A 24,296-nucleotide genomic window follows, 5' to 3' on the forward strand; every position below is an offset into this window, starting at 1 on the left:
TGGGTTATGTGCATATGTGTTTTGTAGAACCAGACTTCATAAAACTGGGAACGAACTATATTTCAACAAACCATTCGTGTAGTCCTAAATACAAGAAGACTGGTATAAAAAGGAATAAGAAAAGACTGGAAAAGCTGAAAGAAAAATGGGAGTCTCTCCTCTGAAAGATGAAAAACTTACTGGGAAGTTCCACTAATTTAGAATCAGAATAATAATTGCTTTAAAGAAGAATAGAGTGCAATGAACATAAATAACACTATTCAAAGTTGACCTTGCACAGCAGATGACATGGGAGCAGAGACTGATATTTAAGATCATAATATTAACAGTTATTTATTACCTCCTAGATGCAATGCATTTTAATTTTTTTTCTATTCTGTAGGCTAACCATGGGAAAGAACAATTATTCTTATCTTTTGACTGTCAAAGAAGAGTCTCAAGAATATAAAGTAACATACCCAACACCAAACAGTTATCAACTGGCTGAGCCACGGGCCTCAAACATAGCATGACGACATGAGAGCTTCCATGCCTATTCTAGAAGTTGCTCAGCAAGCAGACCAGGTAGAGAGAGCCCCTCCAAGAAATGGCAGTGAGACATGAAAGGTCCCAGCGTGTCCCTAAAGACAGCTAGAGAAAGTACAGTTGATCCTTGAACAGCACTGGCTTATAATGTGTGGATCCAACTATAAATGAATTTTTTACAATACAGTACATAAATGTATTTTCTCTTCCTTATGATTTCCTTAACATTTTCTTCAGTAAAAGGCGAAAAGATTTATACAATCTGAGGAGACACCAGAGTATTAACATTTCCTTTTATCAAGCTTACTTTATTGTAAGAATATAGCATAAAACACACATAACATACAAGCTATGTGCTAATAATCAAATACTTATGCTATTGGTGAGGTCAACAGCTGGCTACTAGTAGGTAAGTTTTCGTGGAGTTAAAACTTATACCAGATTTTCGACTACACGGGGCAGTCGATGGAGCCCCTAAGGCCCACATTATTCAAGAGTCGACATTACATAGAACAAGTGGGAAAAGCCAATGAAGAGGAAGAGATTCCATTTGAAGAGAGCAAGAAGAGTAAATGGAGAAGGGCTGCCACAGGAAATGGGCAGACTGCATGCATTTGGAGAAGAAAGATTACTTTTAATTTAGGACAGAAGAGGGAGAAAGAATGGTAGTGGGGTACAGGTGAGCCTAGAGGAAAAGGAAAGAGAAACAGAGAGAAAACAAACAAGACACATTAAGTACATCAATGATGATAAGTAAGTGCTTTAGAGGAAAACAGAGAGAAGAAAAGGAATAGGGGGATTACAATGTTTAGAAGAATTTGTGCTTACGGGCCTCCTTTTTCTCTAAGAAATAGAAGGTATATTGACTGTGGTACTGAAACCCTTGGGATGCTGTGAGGGTGAGCTTTGAAATACCAGACGGATGTCAACAAAAGTTGATAAGGGGAAAAAACAAGAGATGGTTGGGCAACGTGGAGATCCAATACAGGAGGACATAAACGTGACTGGGGCAATGAGGGAGCGCATATTCTCCAACCACATGGGACAATCCAAGATTTAGGGTCCAGGCATGGAGGGGAATGGATCCAGGCTCTGGGTTTGGCAGAGCATGTGTAGAACACAGGTAAGCTGGCATGGGAACGTGCACCAAGTGTGCCTCAGCAGAGACAGCACTTTCAGTAAACTCTGTTATTGTTCAAAAATATTTAGCGCCCCTCACCAGGGGGAGAATTATACCATCTCTAGCCCGCTGACATCCGGTTTAGCCATGTGACTTACTATCGCCAGTGAAATATGAGCAGAAGTGACAGGTGTCTCTTGTGAACAGAAACTTTAGGAGCCATGGTTATGGTTCACCATGTCCTCCTTGCCCTCTGCCATGAGTCTGGCAGTGCTCCGGAGGCAGGCAGCTCCACCAACCCAGAATGAAACATGAGAGGGACCACAGCCCACCCATGATCAATCTGTAGTTTTCTGGTTACAGGGGTCTGAGATTAGGTGGTCATTTGTAACTGCAGTATAACCTAGTCTAACTTGAAGAGTAGAGTTTGAACGCTTTAAATTAGAATGGAAAGAAGTCAAGTTAGAAGTTACTTAATTTATTAAAAGACTAAAAGGGGCTAATGGATTAGAGGCTTGGTTGTAGGCTAAGGAAGTATAGGAATAGAAGAAATAGATGAACAGGGTATGTTTATGGGAAAGGAATGTATAATTTTTTTTAACGTTTATTTATTTTTGAGACAGAGAGAGACAGAGCATGAACAGGGGAGGGGCAGAGAGAGAGGGAGACACAGAATCTGAAATGGGCTCCAGGCTCTGAGCTGTCAGCACAGAGCCCGACACAGGGCTCGAACTCACAGACTGTGAGATCATGACCTGAGCTGGAGTCAGACGCTTAACCGACTGAGCCACCCAGGCGCCCCAGGAATGTATAATTTTAAAGTGCTAAATAAAATAGTGAATGTAAGATGACCTATCCCAGGTCCCTTAACACAATAAGCATTAAGTAAGCAAAGGTCCTCCCCAAACAGAATTCTCCTGTGCCTTACCAGGCTAAGCCCTATCCAGTCAAGATGTTTATGATGCTAGGAATTAGCAGCCCTGGAATAAAAGACCCCCCAAAAACAGTCATGTAACAAGTCCTGAAGCTTGACAAAAACATCCATTCTTCTCCAAACACATCTCCTACTGCATTGCACCCCAGACCACTGGTCTCCTTTTTCTTAAACACAACAGGCAGAGGTGAATAGGGTTTTCAGCTGCTGACAGTTGGACTTGGGACTAGAGACCAGATTTATCCCTTTTTCTTCCTGTGGAAGTTATGCATACTGAGGTTGTCAGAGCACAAAAGCATGGTTTCATTTCTTCATTAAACTAACAATATATATGGAGAATCTACGATATCTGGGGACATGGAGCTTACAGTCACAGGGGAAATCAACAAGATACCTAAGTGCGATACACAGAGAAGGGTAAATAACTGCTACAGAGAAAACTAGAGCAGAAAAGGAAGCACACCATACTGCGCCCCTGTTGTTGCATTATATAGTATCACTTTACGACATTCGTCTTATGTTTGGTTTGCACATTTAGTAAAATATTACAAGCATCTCTCCAGGATGAAGGTGAGCCAGAATCCACATCTCTTAATGAAAGGTACCCAGTAAAGAGTTATCCGATAGTCCCTGAGGCTTGTCAGATATGCTCAATTCTTCCACCACATTCAGCCCTTACTACTCTAAACCATGCCCACCCAATAGGGAAGAGTTTGCTGGATTCCAGCCATGAACACAGAATTGTGGCAGCTGAAGACCCATTACACTCCTACTCCAATTGTGGCCACCGTGAAAGGACCCAACCCAATGCTTCAAAGCAAGGTCTTTAACACCCTAGTGGAGACCAGTGTTTCCCAAAATGATGCAGGTACAAATGGTATTTGCTACTACATCTACAGCCCAGAAAGGTGACAACAAAAATTATTAGCAATTGAAGTTGCTGTTGTGGCTGGGAAGCAGGACCATTAAGAAACTAACACCTAATAACAACTACGCTAAGACTATCCAGACCAATTGTGGCAGATCAAATGACAATAGTAGTTGCTGTTCATGAGGACCTTTTAGGCCACCTTTTCCAAGTAACTTATTTTTACCTACTGCTAAGTATCCAGGCAGACACTGTGGCTTGGATGCTGGACTACCAGGGAGGCCCCACTCTCAGGAAATGCTCCAGACTGAGCCTATCTCAGCCATCAGGCCCCAGCACAGGCAGAAAAATGCACCTTCCCATGGCATCTGGCCACGATCCAAGACATCTGGTGGGAACACATAGGTTTCCACTTATGTGGAAAGGGGATAATTGGGGCAAGAAAATAACACCCTAAAATATAGGCTTACCTATGAGGTCACCTCTGTCCATTTGTGTCTCTGAACATAGTATGCAAAAGACTTGGTGTAGTGGGTTGAATGGTGGCACCCTAAATATCTCCTTAAATCCCAGAACCTGTGAATGTGACCTTATCTGGGAAAAGGGCCTTTGCAGATGTACATAAGTTAAGGATCTTGACACATGATCATCCTAGATTATCCATGTGGGCCTTAAATCCAATGACAAGCCTTCTTATAAAAGACACAGAGGGGAAAAACAGAGGACAAGGCCATGTGAAGATGGAGACTGAGATGGCAGTTATACAGCTACAAACCAAGGAACACCCGGAGCCACTAGAAGATGGAAGAGGCAAGAAAGGATTCTCCCCTAGAGACTTGGAGGCAGTTCGGTCCTGCCAACATGCTGACATCAGATTTCTGGTCTCCAGAACTACGAGAGAATAAATTTCTGTTATTTTAAGGCATCCAGTATATGGTAAAACATTATATCAGCCCTGAGGAAATTAATACACTCGGTAACTTTAACTTGACCCTACTCTTGATGTCTGCCTCCAAGGTAAGGAGAAGCCAGGCAGCAGGACCATTCCCAATCCTAAATTCCTCTGTAATTAACATGGTCTCTACTTCAGGTGTGCTCCCTACCACATTCAAAGTAAGGTGTCTCCCTGCACCCACCCCCACTCACCCTACAACTACCCAAATTTGGAGCAAAGTACCTGATCGTGAAAGAGGGTCTCCATCTTCATGGACTATTTAACCAATTAATCTCCAATCTTCCATTCTAACACATGCTCCAACTTGGCAAGACACCATTCAAAACTGTTCATGCAACTGTTCTCCCACCCTCCCTCCTACCTGCGCCCAGACACATGCAGGGGATTCAGCAGGTGCCCTTCTGATGCACCCCCTCCAGACACCATGGTTCTTCCACTTGCTCAGCCTCCAGAGATAGGTCATACAGCAAATTGCTCTCTTCTTCCCAAAGAATAGCCATTTCCCTAAAAATTATCATTTCTCCCTCTACCTTCTTAATGCTCCACTCCTTTTGACACAGTCCAGTCCAGAGCTAAGCACAATGCCTGGCACATAGACAGCACTCAATAAATACTTGCTGATTGAATGATTAAGATGGCTTTGGAACATCCAGGAAGATATTCTAGAGACTAACCACTGCATGAAAGAATGTTTTAAAGACTTTCCCACTGGCATTGCTGTCATTGGCCTCCTTAATACACTTGACAACTCTCTTTAGCTTGACCTTACCCTTGAAGGCTGTCACCTAGTGATGGTGAAAGCCTGTTATGGCCTCTTCCCATTGGTCACACAGGTACATGTTGTAACTTGCTTCTAGTGAATCCTTTCTGCCAAAGAGAGAGGAGTCCATGAGGTGAACAAGCAAAGATTCAAGCACAGCCCCTACCTTATACTTAGTCTTCTGCCCCATTTCTTCTTCCTCCATTTTGGCCTCCCTGCTTACATATCTTAGGTTCAGAAACTCAGAACTGTTTTTATTTAATGTTTGAACCAGCTTCTCCACCTAATGTTGCTTTCACAAGCTCTCATGCTGTGCTGTGGAAGAGAGCATCTGGATAATGCAATCCTACAGAAACAATATAGAATTCCAGCTACAACACCTTCAAGCTGTGTGACCTTGAGCGAGTTCTTTCTTTCACCTGCCAAATGGGAAAAAAGTATGAACTTTGCAGGTTCATTAGGAGGTTTAGAAATATTGAGAGGATTAGGGAACCGGCAAAGTAGCTGGAACACAATAAAATTTCAAAATATGTCAGCCATTGTTACTATTGGATCTACCTTGATATTCATATTGTAGATCACAGAAAAGAAGAGTGGCAGAGCCCTGGGCAGCCTTGCCCACTCTTCCAGCCGTGAAGAGATGAACAGGACACTTCAACTATCCCCAGATATTTCTATAATTCTACCTCACTAGACTGGGAGTGGAAATAACTGAAATCATGAGACAAGTTTGAAAAAAACTAGTTTGAAACATAGTTTAAAAAAATAACTTTCTCAGCCTTTAATTGTATCTGTTAGAAATGTAACTTTCTAGTTTTACATATCAGATGTTATTCAAAATGCTTTGTAAATTACATCAGTTGCACAACATTGTGAAAGTGCTAAGCAGCACTGAATTGTACACTTTAAAACGGTGAATTTTATGTGAATTTAACCAAAAAATTAATTTTTTTAAAAAGATGCCGGGGCACCTGGGTGGCTCAGTTGGTTGAACGTCCGACTTCGGCTCAGGTCATGCTCTCACGTTTGTGAGTTCCGGCCCCGCATCAGGCTCTGTGCTGACAGCTCAGAGCAGCAGCCTGCTTCCGATTCTGTGTCTCCCTCTACCCCTCCCCCACCCATGCTCTGTCTCTCTCTGCCTCTCAAAAATAAACTAATTAAAAAAATAAATAAAAAGAGGCAGAAACTGCTGTTGTCTTCAACATCAGAATGTTGACCTGGAGATTACTTTAACCAACACAGATTCCAATTTTGTAGGTCAAGGTGGGCATCAACACCTTTTAAAAACCCCGATAGTGATTCAGATGATCCAGAGTTGAGAAGCATTTTAACCATATTAAAATATCTCATAGTAGACAAAGGAGATGAATACAGTAGAAATTGCACTTTTTTAAAAAAAGACAATTATCTGGATAACATGGTATTCTTTCTATAATTTGCTTTACTGGGGTTCCAATAAAGTTCGAACAATGCATTTACCCACGTAAATCACACTGTCCTGTGGATTTTCATTCATTTCAATTTTAGGAAGAAACATCTGCTTGAGGTCTTGGAGCAAATAAAAGGTAGGAGCAAACTTGGGAGCCATGAGGGGAAGAAAAATAATCCCCATGGCACCTCTTGGATTCTCTTCATCCAGTTCCATTCAAAAGTGTCCCAAAGCACAGTCCAATTACCCGTTGTGTCTTGATGGGAGGTGGGCAGTGGGGATGTGTGTTTCTTCAGTTCATCAGAGTGCTGTGAGATCTGGAGAAGAGAGGGGTACAGAGGCAGCAAGGGTACTGCAGGCAGCACTCAGCTCCCTCAACCTTCCTTTCACCTTCCCCCAAGTCATTCCTTGCCCACCTCCATGTTTGTGTGTCTGGCAAATGAATGCAGACTGGACATTTCTTATTTATTTATTTATTTATTTAACATTTATTTATTTTTGAGACAGAGAGAGCGAGAGCATGAACAGGGGAGGGTCAGAGAGAGGGAGACACAGAATCTGAAACAGGCCTCAGGCTCTGAGCTGTCAGCACAGAGCCCAACGCGGGGCTCCAACCCACAGACCGCGAGATCATGACCTGAGCCGAAGTCAGACGCTTAACCGACTGAGCCACCCAGGCGCCCCCAGACTGGACATTTCTGAAAGTGCTTGCTGCTACCAGGAAGATTCCACCTCGGACAAGAGGCTGAGACAAAGGGGAGTGGATAGCAGGAAGGGACGGTAAAGGGAGGAAACTATTGAAGCTACATCTAAAGGGAGGAAACTATTGAAGCTACAGAAAAAAATAACTCTAGATTTAAAAAACAAACAAAAACAAAAAAGTGACTGGCTTCTTTATTTCTCAGATTGGAGGAAGGAACTTCATCCCTGCTATTAAGAGGTTGCCCAATTTGCTGTTATGAAAAGAAGGTGCTTCTGTATTTGTTTGCATTTCTTTTAGGGACATGATTACTACTTGGTATTACTATCCTCTTCCACCATTTTATTTCTCCTTCATCCTTTAATTGTAAACTTTCTGACTTTTCAGATCAACTCAAATAGTACCTGGCAGACTTGTTATTGCATGAATACTTATTGAATTATGAAACGGTGAGTTGGAGTGGAATAAATGAGAAGACTAGAATGTTCTCTTTTCACTGTAACAGGTTTGAAGCGTTCCTTGTGGTACATAGGAAAATGAATCCTCATACATTATGTTCTTACATTTCATGTAAGAGAAATGTTTCCCACTTTTCTCAGAGCTGATGTCATGTCCCAGCCCTATGATAATGATAATTGAGTTGGGGCAGGAGTCTGGTACCAACCAAGTTGTGATGTCTGTTCCCAGATATACAAATAGTTTATGATGTGTCTCTTGCTAATTCATATAATCTTCTTGGGTTTCCACATTTGTAAAAAATGGGGCTGAAATATATAAATTTCCTGGTCCCTTCTAGTAAATGGATGTGACATAATGTCAGAAGAGAAATTAACACTTAATGATCTTTGGTCCCAAGCATCCTCGCATTGACATTGCAGATAGGATTTTCCTCCATTTAAAGATAATTGAGAATCAGAGATAAGATAGGCCTTGCTCATGATCACACAGTTATCCAGGAATATATCCAGGGTTTGAACCCAAGTGGATCCGAACCCAGATTCTATTCCCTGCCACTCCACATGACTTCTTACCTGGGAGACTGAACTATATGAGTATAATCATTTTTATTTCGGGACACAAAAAGTCCACGTCATGCTACATTAAAACAGAGTATATTAGGCACCTGGGTGGCTCAGGCAGTTAAGCATCGAGCTCTTGATTTCAGCTCAGATCGTGACCTCATGGTTTGGGAGTTCAAGCCCAGCATGGAGCTCTGTGCTGACAGGGCAGAGTGTGCTTGGGATTCTCTGTCTCCTTCTCGCTCTCTGCCCCTCCCCCACTTTCTCTCTCAAAAAATATTTTTTTAAAAAGAAAGAAAATACAGTATATAATTAAGTATAATTTTTTCCAGTCTTCACTGGAATTTTTTAAATTGGAAGCTTACAAAGGAGCAGATACATTTTATTATTATTTTAAATGAGCTATTAAGAACATAGAATTCATCCCATTCCTGTTTCAAAATGATCCTGGTGTTAGTATCCTCTTCCCCTCTCCATCCTTATGTATGTAACTCCACTCTGTCACTCATGTTACTCAAATTTATTATATAAAATTTTTTTTTAACATTTATTTATTTTTGAGACAGAGAGAGACACAGCATGAACGGGGGAGGAGCAGAGAGAGAGGGAGACACAGAATCGGAAGCAGGCTCCAGGCTCTGAGCAATTAGCCCAGAGCCCGACGCGGGGCCCGAACTCGCAGACCGCGAGATCGTGACCTGAGCCGAAGTCGGACGCTTAACCGACTAAGCCACCCAGGCGCCCTCAAATTTATTATATAAAATTAATGTCCCCTAGGTGCAGGGTCTACAGCCAGAGAATAACCAGAGAATATTAGTTAAAACCAGAGCTTTTACATGAAAATAATCTAGTTGGCATGTAGTTATGAATGTCTTTTTTTCATGTGAAAAAACTGAGCAGACTCATGTGACAATAGCTGTACATTTAATTTCCCCACCGATTGAGAAGAGTAAGTGATTAGCCACTTAACTGTAGTAAAGGTTCTGAAACCTATTTTATTTTCTTCAGCATAACAGCATCTACACATATCTTAAAATACAATTCTTCCCATATGTTCATGTTGTCTCTGATAGGCAAGGCAGGCAAGGCCAGAGTGATAAGGAGAATGGAAAGGACAGTGGAGGTGATGAGGGCTACAAGTTTTTTAAGTGGAACAGAATGATCAGATGGACTTTTTCAAAAGCTAACCTTGCCAGCTGTAATGAGAACCAACTACAGTGGGGGCCCAGCAGCAGGAAGGAGAGGTCGACAGCACTGGGGTACAGAGACACCCCTACAGTTACCTGGAGATGAGAACAAGGGACATGGACAGGAGGGTGAGAGAAGGGCAAATCCAGAACATTGCAGACTGGGGGGATGGGCTGAAGGAGAAACCATGATAAGAAATAAGGAATATCAGAGGATATTAAAATAGAGACATTTGGGAAGTAGGGTAGGGGTTGAAATGAGGGGCACAGAATACTGAGTTTAGTTTAACATCTATTAAGATAGACATGCCTGAGCTACATACATTAGGTATTTGGACAGATGTACCAATCTCAAACTAAGGAGATCTCAGAGTTTTAAAAGACAATAAAACACCGTAGTTATAACATCAGCTTTAGAGGGGTGCCTGGATGGCTCAGTTGGTTAAGCATATGACTTCGGCCCAGGTCATGATCTCATGGTTCATGAGTTCAGGCCCTGAATCGGACTCTGTGCTGACAGCTCGGAGCCTGGAGCCTGCTTTGGATTTTGTGTCTCCCTCTCTCTCTGCCCCTCCCCACCTCTCAAAAATAAAAAAAATAAAAAAATCAGCTTTAGAGTCAAATAGACAATGGATTCATTAAAAGCTCTGCCATGACTAATTCTGTGGGATTGGACAAGATTTGGAGACTTTCTGAGCATTAACTTCCTCATTTGAAAATGATTACTCATTTTCAAATGATTTGGAAAATACTCAAATGATTACTTGATGTGGACTTAATGAGACAAGGCAGATACATCAATGAGCAAAGTGCCTGGCGTATAGTAGTAATTGTTCCATAAATGTTATATGCTATTATGACTACATAGGTTGTTGAACCATGAATAAAGGTAGGAATTGAAGTCAGAGGTTTGGAGCTGATAACCCTGGAAGTATAGGAAGGAAGATCATTAAAGGCAGGGCCTTGGGGATGCCAACTCTTGAGGGTCAGGCATAGCAGGGGCAGGCAAAAACAGACTGAGAAGACGTAGAAGCAGAAAGGATAATCAGGAGAGTGCTGTGGCCTGGAAGCCAGTGGGAGTGGGCAACAGGAGAATGAATCAGAATCATTGTATTAAGCACTTACGGATCAGAAAATTAACCATTACATCTGTTAATGAGGATATCTTTGTTCTGACCTGAACAAAGGGTACTTTGATGAGAGAACAAGCAGAAGCAGTACATAGAGATAGCATTCAGCTTTCCTACAAGTTTGAAAGCTTAATTATTAGAAATATATAATTCCAAGATAGAGAATATAATCTAGTTTAAAAACAGGAAGGGGTTAATAGTATTAACACAGCTGAAATGGATCTCTTCAGGATCTTTCCCCTCAGCTTGTGATCTTTGTTGTTTCTCTCATCTTAGCAAAAACCACCACCACCACCACCAACACATTCTTTCTTTTTTTTTTAATTAAAAAAAAATTTTTTTTAAACGTTTATTTATTTTTGAGACAGAGAGAGACAGAGCATGATCGGGGGAGGGTCAGAGAGAGGGAGACACAGAATCTGAAACAGGCTCCAGGCTCTGAGCTGTCAGCACAGAGCCCGATGCGGGGCTCGAACTCACGGACCGCGAGATCATGACCTGAGCCGAAGTTGGACGCTTAACCGACTGAGCCACCCAGGCGCCCCGCATTCTTGACTCTATGACTGTACCTCTTTCTCTACCTCTTGCTCCATTTCTTTACCTTCGATAGTGAAACTCTTCTAGTAGTCAATCTAAATTCCCCATTTCCAATTTTTTTTCTGTACTCTCCTGAACTCGCCCCTAGAGGATTTTCTCTCCCACCTTCTACCAAAACTACCAGTAACCCCCACATGGCAAAATCCAAAGGTTGTTTCTCAACTCTCATCTCCGTTGACCTATCAGCAACACTTGATACGGTTAATCAGTCTCTGCTTTAAACACTTGGCTTTTAGGACACAAATTCTCTTGATTTTCCTCTTTTTCTGCTAGCCATTCTATCTGCTTTGCTGGCTCCTTACTATAATGTTAATATTGGAAAGCCCTACAGCTCAGTCCTGGACTCTCTTATTATTATTGTTATTATTATTATTATTATTTTAAATTTACACTCACCACTCAATCTAATCTAGTATCATGACCTAAAAAAATTGACATGATCCACAACTTTTTTTTTTTTATTTTTTTTTTTAACGTTTATTTATTTTTGAGACAGAGACAGAGTATGAACGGGGGAGGGGCAGAGAGAGAGGGAGACACAGAACTGGAAGCAGCCTCCAGGCTCTAAGCCATCAGCCCAGAGCCCGTGATGGAGCTCGAACTCACGGTCCGTGAGATCGTGACCTGAGCTGAAGTCGGACGCTCAACCGACTGAGCCACCCAGGCACCCCAACAACTTTAAATCTTAACCTTGGATTGCTCCAGCAATTCCAGAATACTATATCAATCTTCACTTCAACATATCTACTTGAAGTTATTTTAAAAACTATAAATTTTTGAAATTCCCATCAACTAAATAAATGCTTATTAAAATTTCCAACTCTGTGGAGCTCTTTGCTAACATCAAAAAATTAAACCATTCACATGAGAGTAGTTGTAATTGGGTACCACTGATAACAAAATTTATAATGCAACCACCTACTGTTCACTTGGTCCCACTTTAAATTTATATTTTACATTTACTTGAAAATTACTTTTATAGATTTATCAGTTACATTATTTTCAATGTACAGACAATGAGGCAGCAACATCCAGGTTCACCAATTCCTTACTATATAATCCCCCAAACTATCCAGGCTCCATGCTCCACAAATTGAAAAACGCAACTGGAGGAGTGCCTGGGTGGCTCAGTTGGTTAGGTGTCCCACTTCAGCTCAGGTAATTATCTCACAGTCTGCAGGTTCAAGCCCCACATAGGGTTCTGTACTGTCATAACAGCTCAGAGCCTGGAGTCTGCTTTGCATCCTCTTTTTCTCCTCTCTCTCTGCCCCTCCACAGCTTGTGCACTCACTCTCTCTCTCTCTCTCTCAAAAAATAAATAAGAATTTAAAAATTAAAAAAAAAACACAACTGGCTTACTAATGAATTTATTTGCATACAAAAATGATTATGCCTTCAAGGTAGAGCCCACGATTTAACTTTTGCATAGGTTAACACTCAGACTCCTCATTTCTGTTCAATATATTACTTCCCAAGCAAAAATTCAGAATGGCAAAGACATGAACCCTCATGTTAAGCCCTCCAGCTATCAGTCTTCCCTCATGTTTCCTAAAGGGACTGCATGCATCTCTTCACATCCTAAACAAGTTCAAAAGGTTGAACTGCAGAAAGTAAAATTTGAGGATACTCAATACACCGTAAAATTGTCATGATGTTTTGCTTTGTGATATTTTGACCAGCTATTAAACCTCATTTCTCTTTGTGCAAAAAACAAACAAACAAACAAAAAAAAAAAAACAAAAAAAAAAACTATTAACATGGTCCCCAAAAGACACTTCTTAGAAAAAATAATATGGCAGTACAACATAGGATGCAACTGAAGTATAAGAAACTAAAAGCAAGAAGTATTTTTTTTAAAACTCTAAAAGCAACGAGACTAGTTAGGAGGTGAAAGAGGATAGAATTAATGGTAGAGATATACAGACATCTCTGAGGTAAATTCTGTAGGACTTGGAGACAAACGGATAAGGAGAAAGAGTAAGCAGGATTCTAGAACGACTTCCAAATATCCACTTGTGTGTTAATGGTGATAGATTAACAATATGAGAAATAAAGTAAGGGGAAATTTGAAAGAATGTACGTTCAGGTTTGTTCAAGTTAAAGTTTCTGGGAGGCATCTAGGTAATAATCCATTAAGTGGCAATTTGAACATAAGGATTGAGCTCTCACTACCTGGTATGCATCCATAGCATGCATCAAAACCATTTGCCAAGATTTTTTTTTCAGTAAGAAAAAGGAGGAACAGAAGCATCTATCTATATCTATATCTATATCTATATCTATATCTATATCTATATCTAATCTATATCTATCTATTAATGTTCATTTATTTTTGAGAGAGAGAGACACACACAGACTGCACGAGCAGGAGAGGGGCAAAGAGAGGGGGAGAGATACAGAATCTCAAACAGGCTCCAGGCTCTGAGCTGTCAGCACAGAATCCTACACAGGGCTCGAACTCTGAATGGCAAGATCATGACCTGAGTGGAAGTCAGACACTTAACCGACTCAGCCACCCAGGCTCCCCAAAGCATCTATATTTAAAATAATTTTCATTCATGTCTCTCTAGTGCCCCAAAGGTATGAAACACTGGTTTCAGGTTCAAGTCAGACATTGAGATTCACAATATACTGGGCACCATATGTTAAGTTTAAAACAATGGTATTACAGTGAGATCTGGGATCTTGTCCCAGATGTGATTTGAACAAGGTATGCAACTTTTTCATCCTCATGCCAAACAGGAATACTGATTTTAAGATTGTTATAAGAATTAAATGAGGTCAAATATATTGAGATAAACACAGTTACCAGCATATAATAATGCCCCCCCATGGTATATTTGGAAAATCATAGGAATATTTGGAGAATGGAATCGATCATCCTAAAAAAGCAGAAGAGGTAGGAATTAAAGGCCAGGCCTTGCAAATGCCAACATTTTAGGAATAACAAGAGAATGATTTAAGCAAATACACTATAAAAGTATAGACAAAGAAAAACTGAGAGCTTTCCCCCTAAGGTCAGGAACATGACAAGGATGTCCACTGTCACCACTGTTATTCAACACAATGTTGGAAGTCCACACACAATGTTGTATGTCAGCAGTCAGACAACACATATAAATAAAAGGCATCCACATCAGCAAGGAGGAAGTCAAACTTTCACTCTTCACAGATGACATGATACTCTATGTGGAAAACCCAAAAGACTCCACCAAAAAACTGCTAGAACTGATCCATGAATTCAGCAGGGTCGCAGGATATAAAATCAATGTACAGAAATTGGTTGCATTTACATACACCAATAATGAAGCAGCAGAAAGAGAAATCAAGCAATCAATCCCATTTATAACTGCACCAAAAACCATAAAATATCTAGGAATAAGCCTAACCGAAGAGGTGAAAAATCTATACATTGAAAACTATAGAAAACTTAGGAAAGAAATTAAAGAAGACACCAAAAAATGGAAAAGATTCCATGCTCCTGCATAGGAAGAACAAATATCGTTAAAATGTCGATACTACCCAAAGCAATCTATATACTCAATACAACCCTTATCAAAATAACACAAGCATTCCTCACAGAGCTAGAACAAACAATCCTAAAATTTGTATGGAATCAGAAAAGACCTCGAATAGCCAAAGCGATCCTGAAAAAGAAAACAAAGCTGTAGACATCACAGTTCTGGACTTCAAGCTATATCACAAAGCTATAATTATCAAGATAGTATGGTACTGGCACAAATACAGACACATAGATCAGTGGAACAGAATAGAGAACCCAAAAATGGACCCACAAATGTAAACTAATCTTTGACAAAGCAGGAAAGAATATCCAATGGAAAAAATTCAAAAAAGTCAAAAAATTATATAGTTTAAATGGTTAAACTTTATGGTATATAAATTATTTTTCAATAAATAATGCTTTTACCAACAAACAAACAAACAAACAAACAAACAAAAACCATGGAGTTGTAGTACTGGAGATTATGTGAAAATACAGCTTCCTTGTCATTGCTCCTGCAACGGTCATATTCCTTCCCTACCCTTCTCCCCTGAAGTTGCAAAAACAAATAGCTTCTTTATCCTAGAGGGCAGAAAGAATATATCCTGTGGCATCTCCATGAAACTGAGTGAAGACCTCAAGGAAACATCTATGCTCCTCAGGGAGACTTAGGACAAGTAATATCAGGACTTGGGCATGTACTTGGTACACCACCAAGCCAATACCCCTGTGGAAGGACCCTCCCACTCTGCTTCTAATCACATCCCTCTCCCTCAAGTGTCTCTGGAAGTGATAGTCAATATCTATACTCCCTAGATAGATTCATAAACATATAGATATACATGTCTGGATGACAAGCTACAAAGTGGGGAAGTTGATTATGAAGAAAAAAAACCATGCATAATAAACAGAACTTCTTGACATATATCCTGACAGATAAAATCTCAAGGTTTCCTTAGGCTACTGCTCTGGGGATAAACATTGTGATTCTTTTATAGAGTGAGTACGTTTTCCTTTCCTAGACAAATACTGTAAATTATTTTTAAATCTTAAATATTTTATTAGATAAATAGCATAACTTCCTTCATTTATAGCGAGTCCCCTTTAAAAAGTCTTCTTCAATTTTGTCAACTTGGGACTACAAGCTCTGCCCTCTATCAATCCTCCCTCTACCCCATCCCCCCATATCACACAGTCCGGTTATATCACAATGACCTGGATTTCTGCTTAAAGTTGTACATGTTGTGATATGCAAAAGACTTAAGGTAGAAAGGAAAGAAAATAAACCTTAAGTATGTTAGTGGAGGGGAAGAATGTGGAAGGGTAGAAGCTAATATAGTCTCAAATAGCTGGATGATTTGAGGTAGTACATTAGAGGGTGCTCATCACCTAAATCATGTTTTTGTGGAGATTTACATGATTTGTGTAGATACATATATGTAAAATTTTAACGACTTTATGGCATATGGCAAATTTACTAAGTTGTTGCTAGGTATTGAGGAAAGGGAGACGGAAGGGTAGGGACTGGCAGGGCCCCCATCTACCCTAAGTTGCTCTCAGCCTTCCTTCTGCTCCTGCCTGCTTGTCCCGATATTTCACTGCTGTTGGGGACATTACCTCATTTCTTCAAAGGACGGACCAGGTCTCCAAATGAGGTAGGGCCTCCGTTGCAGCTGTCAGGCTAACTACTGAGAAGAAAAAGGGTCTGAGGAAGGAAGCAACAGTTGGCAGGAAGGATGAGGGGAGGGGAGAAAAGCCTGCAGCTGTGTCTTTGAGCCAAACTGTCAGAATGCAAATGAAAATCAGAATAATAAAAATCCAGGGCTGATCTGGATCTTTTTTCCAAATATCTGCCTCAGCCGCTACTTGGAAGTTGCCTGGTGTGTTGCTCTTTGAAACAGGGAACTTCTGCTATTGTTTACATCTCTTTGGAAAGTAATTATAAATTCTTATTTTTATTCGACTTGCAATCTTATTCCCCACACCCCTTAACTGTAAATTGTTTGACTCATTTCTTTTTCCACAGATGATGTCAAACACAATACCTGAAAAGAGACACTTTGTTCCAGACATATTTGCTGAATTGATGATGGGTGAAATCAGTTGGAATTACTCTTCCGCAGGTTTCCCAAAGCTGTCTTTTTAATCCCCAGGCAAGTCCCTTCCTCTGTGTTCCCAAGCTCTTCTCACTTCCATCATAGCTGTCATTCCATAATAAATAGTATTAAGTATTCAGTTGTGTTGATGTCTAATACCTAGATTGCACCCTAGACTGAAAGAATTCTGAAATTCTGAATTTAAAGCTCTGGGTGAGGTCCAGTCATGAATAAGTTTTAAGACTTCTCCCAGGTGAAATACAAATCAAAGACACACTGAGATACCACTGGTCAGAGTGGCTAAAATGAACAACTCAAGAAACAGATGTTGGCAAAAATGTGGAGAAACGGGAACCCTCTTGCACTGTTGGTAGGAATGAAAACTGGTGCAGCTGTTCTGGAAAACAGTGTGGAGGTTCCTTAAAAAAATAAAAATAGAACTACCCTATGACCCAGCAATAGCACTACTAGGAATTTACCCAAGGGATACAGGAGGAGTGCTAATGCATACGGGCACATGTACGCCAATGTTTATAGCAGCGCTTTCAACAGTAGCCAAATTATGGAAAGATCCCAAATGTCCATCAACTGATAAATGAATAAAGAAGATGTGGTTTTTAAATACAATGGAATACTAGTTGTCAATGAGAAAGAATGAAATCCTGCCATCTGCAGCAATGTGGATGGAACTGGAAGGTATTATGCTGAGTGAAATAAGTCAGAGAAGGACAGATATATGTTTTCACTCAGATGTGGATCTTATGAAACTTACAGAAGTCCATGGGGGAAGGAAAGGGGAAAAAATAGTTACAGAGAAGGAGGGAGGCAAACCACAAGAGACTCTTAAATACAGAGAACAAGCTGAGGGTGGATGGGAGGGAGAGGGAGAGGGAAAATGGGTGATGGGCATTGAGGAGGGCACTTGTTAGGATGAGCACTGGGTGTTGTATAGAGGCCAATTTGGCAATAAATTATATTTAAAAAAAAAGACTTCTCCCAGGTGATTCTAGCATGCAGGCAGTGTTATGAATTTCTAGGAGCCATTTCAGATAGAGGAAATATTTGTATCCATCACTGTACCCAGCAGCAACAGCTGAGTGCCTAGGATTAAGAAGATCCTCACTTATTTGTTTCATTCAATCCAGTTAATATCTCATTAGCATTTGATTGAAGATCAGTTTGCCATCACTAGGCATGGACAATACTAGGCTAGAAGAAGACTTCTCAGCCTATTCTCAATTATATAGCAATTTCACAAAGTGATCAAGAGATCTCACATGGCCTCTTGGTATTTTCACATTTATGAAATATGGGTCTAGGCTATTAAATTTCCTCCAGCCTTAGAGTTTTAAGTACTAAATGGATGTGAGCTATTTGGGTACATAGTACCATAGAAAGAGAAATCAAGATTTATTACTCTTTTCAAGTTCAACTCTATCTTATTTAAACTCCCAATAACAAAGTAGACTTTTTTCCTATATTGAAGATAAGGAAACTAAAGTGTAGTATTTGGTGACTTTGTATTTAAGTTTTAACCCAAACATGTCCAACTCGAGAGCCCAATCTTCTCTCTGACCATACAGGGCCTTTGTACCAGGGAAATGACCTAAATAAGATCTTTGCTCTGGAGATACTGTCAAATCAACAGGTGGCTACACTGGGATAGAAAACAATGTCCATCAATCCCCTGCTTTCAATGTAGGACACAACTGAAGACCAAACAACATTGATATAGTATTATAACTAAATATCATTTTTTCCCTTTTTATTTCATTCCCATTTCTATATTGAAACCTACCATAAGGGATGGATACATTTTAAATTTTCTTTATAATAAGCTATTAAGAATGAAAATTAAATTCTTCCCTACTTTGTTAAGATCTTAGGGCTTATAACCCCATGCACACCTAGGTTCACACCCCAAAAAATTATTCCATTATTCAGCCCAGGAACGACTTTCACTACAAGGTCCACAACCTTGGAACTACAATAGCTAATCATGTTCATTAAAAATTTTAAGCTCCAAAATCCCAAAGAAAGGTTTTATGAAATGATGATCAATCAAAAAGAAGAACCAATCAGCAGATATCAGCCTTTTTCACTTCTGAGACACTCTTAAGTATCCTATATGAAAGCAGTTGTATGTTTAACATTTCATTGATTGAGATATTCACAATGATAAAAATCCACTATATCTTTAGCAATACCTTGAAATTATTTTGTATGTTTTTCCTCATGTGCATACATTTAAGAAAGCAATCATTCACATACATGTGAGATAAATCTGATCAGAAAATACAGGTGCGGTCAATTGTGAAGGATCTTGGATGAATTCTATGGATATTAGTAGGCAACAAGGACTCAAGAAGCCAAGAGATATTTTTAAGCAAAGTGACAGAATCACATTGATTGGAAAGTTGGGGCACCTGGGTGACTCAGTCAGTTAAGCATCCAACTTCAGCTCAGGACATGATCTCACAGTCTGTGGGTTCAAGTCCCGCATCGGGCTTTGTGCTGACAGCTCAGAGCCTGGAGCCTGTTTTGAATTCTGTGTCTCCCTCTCTCTCTGCTCTTCCTTCGTTCATTCTCTGTCTCTCAAAAATAAATGAAAGTTCAAACAAATTAAGAAAGAAAAGTATCTGTTAACTGTGCAGGACTACCGGACTGTGTAAAGACCAGCCCAGAAAATCAATTAGGAGGCAGGAGATGTCACCAACATATATTTGCTATGACATCTGTGAACTAAGTGCTGCTAGAAATAAAGAACAATTTGATAGGGTATAGTGGAGAGGGCAGAGTCCAGGATATTTCCAGATTTGGACACCATATGGAAGATCAAATCATGAAGCAAAATAAAGACTACAAAAAGAAGGGGTTTTGTCTTGTTGGGTTTGCGGGGAAGGATAGAATTAGAATGAACATGAATTTTGAAAGACAGTAGACCTCAGTTGTTATGATACTTCAGGATTCATATGGGTCTGTGTTCAAAACCAAGGTCTGCCATTTGCTAACTATGTGAGCTTGAGCAAAATCGTTAACCATGAATCTGTTCCCTCATTTAAAAAATAGGGATAGTGATACGATACCACAGTATAAATAAAATGATGTAACATATACATAGGGCTTAGAAATGTGCTGGTGCATAACAATCTTACAATCAATTTAAGTACAATTATTATTATTATATAGATTTTCAAACCATCAGAAATGTCTGGGAGTTGAAGCCACGCAAGTTCAACTGGAGAAGCGATTTTCTACCCTAAGAGAAAAATCAAAGCAGGGCTCTATGGATATCAAGACTAGAGAAGTAGTCAAATGAGAGGGAAAAGTGAGAGAACCTCAGGAAGGCTGGTGACCTGAAGCCAACAAAGTAAGAGTTTTAACAAGCAAGGGAAGAGGTGAATATCATTCCAATTTCACTGAGTGCTGGGGACAGGTAGTGACAAATCCACTACCTTGGATTTGTCAGTGGGTCAGTATCAGTGTCCTGAAAAACATCACTGTGAAAAGAGACATGAGGGTAGCAGCAGTATACAGGAGGTGACTTTTTATCAATTTATAAGAAATTATAAAATAAATCCAAAACAGGAAGACCCTAATGCAAAGTAAGGAATGATCTGGTTCAAAAACAAAAAGGCAGAGAATCATTCTACATACCTTTTTTCTTTCCCCTCTCAGATCTACTCCATTAATAAATTATGTTATTTAATATTATCAAAATAAATCCCAAGTCTCTATACCTCTTCTCTGGTTTATGTCCAGGCTGGGTATTATCACCTTCCTGAACTACTAGTCTCTTAATTAGTGTCCTGGTTTCATTTCACTCCTCTGAGAAACAATTCTCTGTAGAGTTATCCAAGGAATCTTGTAAGTGTGAATTAGATAATATTCCCAGGCTTCAAACCATCCATTGTTTCCCACTGCATTTAAAATATAATCCCTGCTATTTACCCTGGGTCTAGGAGGCTCAAGTGAATAGACCCCCAACAATCTCTTGTACCTCATCTTCCTTTATATCCCCCACCTTGGGTACCAAATTTAGCACAATGGCCACCTTTACTTTCCTCTGGCAATGCAATTCATTCCCATCTTAAACCCTTTGCCCTTGCTGTTCCCTCTCTCTGGAGTGTTTTTTCTCGGGATCTTCCCATTCCTCCTGTTATTCTCATCTCAGCTACTATGTCATCTCCTTGGTGAGGCCTTTGACGACCTTGTCAATCGAAGTAACTCTTCTTCCCTCCTACAGTCAATTTCCATCTCTTAGCCTTTGCAGCTCTATGGCTATGTGAATTATCTTCCCAGACCAGTAGGTACCAATTCCCGGATTCCCCATTTCTCCTGGACACAGTAACACTCTGGCAGCCAGCCCACTTAAGCCCTCCCAAAATAACCTTCTGATGTACCAACGAATGGTATAAAAGCCATGTCTAGTAGGAGCCCAGGCAATCAGAGTGGGAAACCCTGGCTGTCTTCCTTCCCAGTGTCTATATTGGAGACTAATATGCTTTTCTCCCAGCAAACCTGAGGAAGCCACAGTTGTGCCACGTCCAGGATGGGTATTCAAGCCAAACAGGTAAAGGCCTAGTCATGACAGCCTTCTGTCTCTGGCACTCCTGCTAACCAGCCACTCACTCCAAGTTTAGAACTATGGTGTTGACCAAATGTCTCCCCAGCTTGATTCTCAGAGTAAGCTCTCTGAGCAGAGAAGCCATACTGTATAGTAGAGAGGAAGCAGGGTTAAATAAGCTACATTAACCCTCTTCTGTAAAATAGCTAAATTGATGGGTTTTGTTGAGAATTTGAAAATAATGTTTATAACACACAAAATGCAGTCCCCAGAATCAGATAGAAGTTTGATAAATGGCCATTACTATAACTAAATAAGATTTACTATTTACCCTTTGAATGTATACATTTCAGTGGCGGATCAGTCTTCGTATCTAGATCTCAAAGACCTAGAGACACCCTAGCTTCCCTCCACCCCACTTCAGACTTGAGACAACTTCAGACCAGACACTTTCCTGCTTTCCAGAGAGGTCACCCACTGTTCTGCCTCATAGAACTGTATGTGGATGAGGGATATAAAAAGAAGGGCAGTTAGTAAGCAGATTATAAAACAAAACTTGTAAAAATATTTCTATCATCCCTTACCAAGGTAGATGGATCATTACTTGTAAATTTTAGGTAATGGACCTACAACTTGGAAGTGAAGGAAAAAATTCTTTATTCTCTTGGGGTCACAGTTCTGGCTAAGGATGAATAGGACTTGAAAACCATAAAACAGCAGATTCTGGAATCTTAGTCCAGAGACAGTGAGTTCATAGTTCTGGAGAGAAACCCAGATATGGGTATATTTCACATTTTCCCTGCTGACACATATGGGTATTTAAAGTATAAATCACTACAGATCTATTCTCAGAACATTTAGGAGTAAGGGCTTGGAAAGCACCTGAAAAATGACAGCAGTTGCTCAAGAGGATAGATTTTGCACACTCTCTCCTTTTTGTTTCCATACATTTCATTACAACACTGTTTATAAGCTACATTTAGAGAATATTATAATTGTTGTTTATAGAAAAAACAAAGCCTTCTGAATGTACACCAGGTAGCAAGAGAGATGGTGCCTGGACAGAAATGGCGAGGGAGAGGTGATGGATATAGACAAAGAAATGGCATCCCAAGGGAGTCTTCAATCCTGCTACCATGGCCTCCAGCTCTGCCCAGTTGGAGAGCACAGCCAAGCATTCATCCTGGTACCTGTTGAGGAAGTGCCATGGGGTGTGGATTCTGCAAGGGCAAGTGTGTTCCTCATTGACACAGGCACTGAGAAGTCTAGATGAGGCGGAATTTAGGGATGACTACTCACTGCTTCTCCTTCTGGAACTCCCATCTCATTTAAGCTGCCTACTAAGCAAAATCAACGTTTTTTATTAAGGTGAGGATATGAAAAAATTAGAACCCTCATACATTGGTGGGAGTGTGAAATGGTTTAGCCCCCGTGGAAAACATTTTGGCAGTTCCTCAAAAAGTTAAATAGGAGTTACCACGTGACCCAGGAATACACCCAAAAGAATTTGAAAACATGTACTCAAAGGAGTACGTATACAAGAACGTTGGTAGCAACACTTGATAACAGCCAGAAGGTGGAAACAGATCAAAAGTCCTTCAGTGGATGAATGAACAAACAAAACTGGGGTATACACATGCAATAGAATGTATGTATGTAAATACAAATTTAGGCATAAAAAGAAATGAAGTACTAATACATGTTACAACATAAACGAACTTCAAAAACATGCTAAGTGAACAAAGCCAGACACAAAGGTCACATCTTTATAATTCCATTTATATGAAATATTCTAAATAGGTAAATCCATAGAGACAGAATGCATGCAGATTGATGATTTTCAGGGAATGGGTAATGCAGAGAATGGGGAGAAAACAATTAAAGATAAAGGGTAAGGGGTTTTACTTTGGAATGATGTAAGTATTTTAGAACTAGATAGGAATGGTGGTTGCAATGCAAATACTGTGAAGAAAAAAACTTTTAATTTTAAAAAACAAATGCAAGTCCACATCACCGTAATGGCTGTGGGGAAGAAACAGGATGAAAATACAAAACCTTATAGCAAGTATGAATTGCAAGATATTTGATTGATTAATTTGGCTATTATAAATATAATGATAATTTGTAAAGAATCAGTATTTAGTTTACAAACAAAACTGTTAACTTTTCTGTAGAGTTAACATGCAATTTAAAATGTTTTTGCAGGTTTCTGGACAAAATTGTACTCACTCTCTCACCTCTGAATCCTGTATTTGACAAAACAAGAGGTTACCAAACCCAGAAGATGGCTCAGTAAGGATGGGAAACATGTCGGGGGAGAGGGATATTTTTATGCCTATTTTACAAGGATAAAAACAACTGCCATTCGAGAGAAGTTATGTGATTTTCGAAGTATCCATAACCAGAAAAAGTTCACTAAAAATTTCAACTTTGGTTTTTCCAAATCTGGAATCCATTCTCCTACCACAAGAATTTTCTAAAATGGTAGAAGACTAGTATTTTACCTATAACACTACTAACCTAGAAGAACTGACTAAAGACAGAATGGATTTAACTAGGATGAAAAAATAAATATCCTCTCTTTTAAACATTAAATATAAAACAAAAGGAAATCATATATGCCTATCTTTTCCAGAGTGAACTCCATTCACAATTTAGAGATCCATTATACAGGCTGGGAGAGTTTATCAAACTTTTTATTTTTTTTAATATTTATGTATGTATGTATGTATGTATGTATGTATGTATGTATTTATTTATTTTAAATATATGAAATTTATTGTCAAATTGGTTTCCATACAACACCCAGTGCTCATCCCAAAAGATGCCCTCTTCAATACCCATCACCCACCTTCCCCTCCCTCCCACTCCCCCCCCCCCCCCAATCAGCCCTGAGCCATAGAAGAT

At 39.8% G+C, this 24,296-nt stretch overlaps 1 long non-coding RNA gene across 1 annotated transcript in view; it reads left to right on the forward strand.

Annotated features, from left to right (window-relative positions):
• LOC109263734 (uncharacterized) overlaps positions 1-23,757 on the forward strand; it is a 31,249-nt gene extending 7,492 nt beyond the window's left edge. Inside the window, exons 2-3 of the long non-coding RNA XR_002078358.2 lie at positions 22,398-22,757; positions 23,595-23,757. This is a non-coding gene — a long non-coding RNA (uncharacterized LOC109263734). The remainder of the gene's footprint in view (positions 1-22,397; positions 22,758-23,594) is intronic.
• The last annotated feature ends 539 nt before the right edge of the window (positions 23,758-24,296 follow it).

The sequence above is a fragment of the Panthera pardus genome, unplaced genomic scaffold, assembly GCF_024362965.1.
Source record: "Panthera pardus isolate Hobbes unplaced genomic scaffold, ASM2436296v1 HiC_scaffold_8, whole genome shotgun sequence".
In the NCBI taxonomy this organism is placed as follows: Eukaryota; Metazoa; Chordata; class Mammalia; order Carnivora; family Felidae; genus Panthera; species Panthera pardus.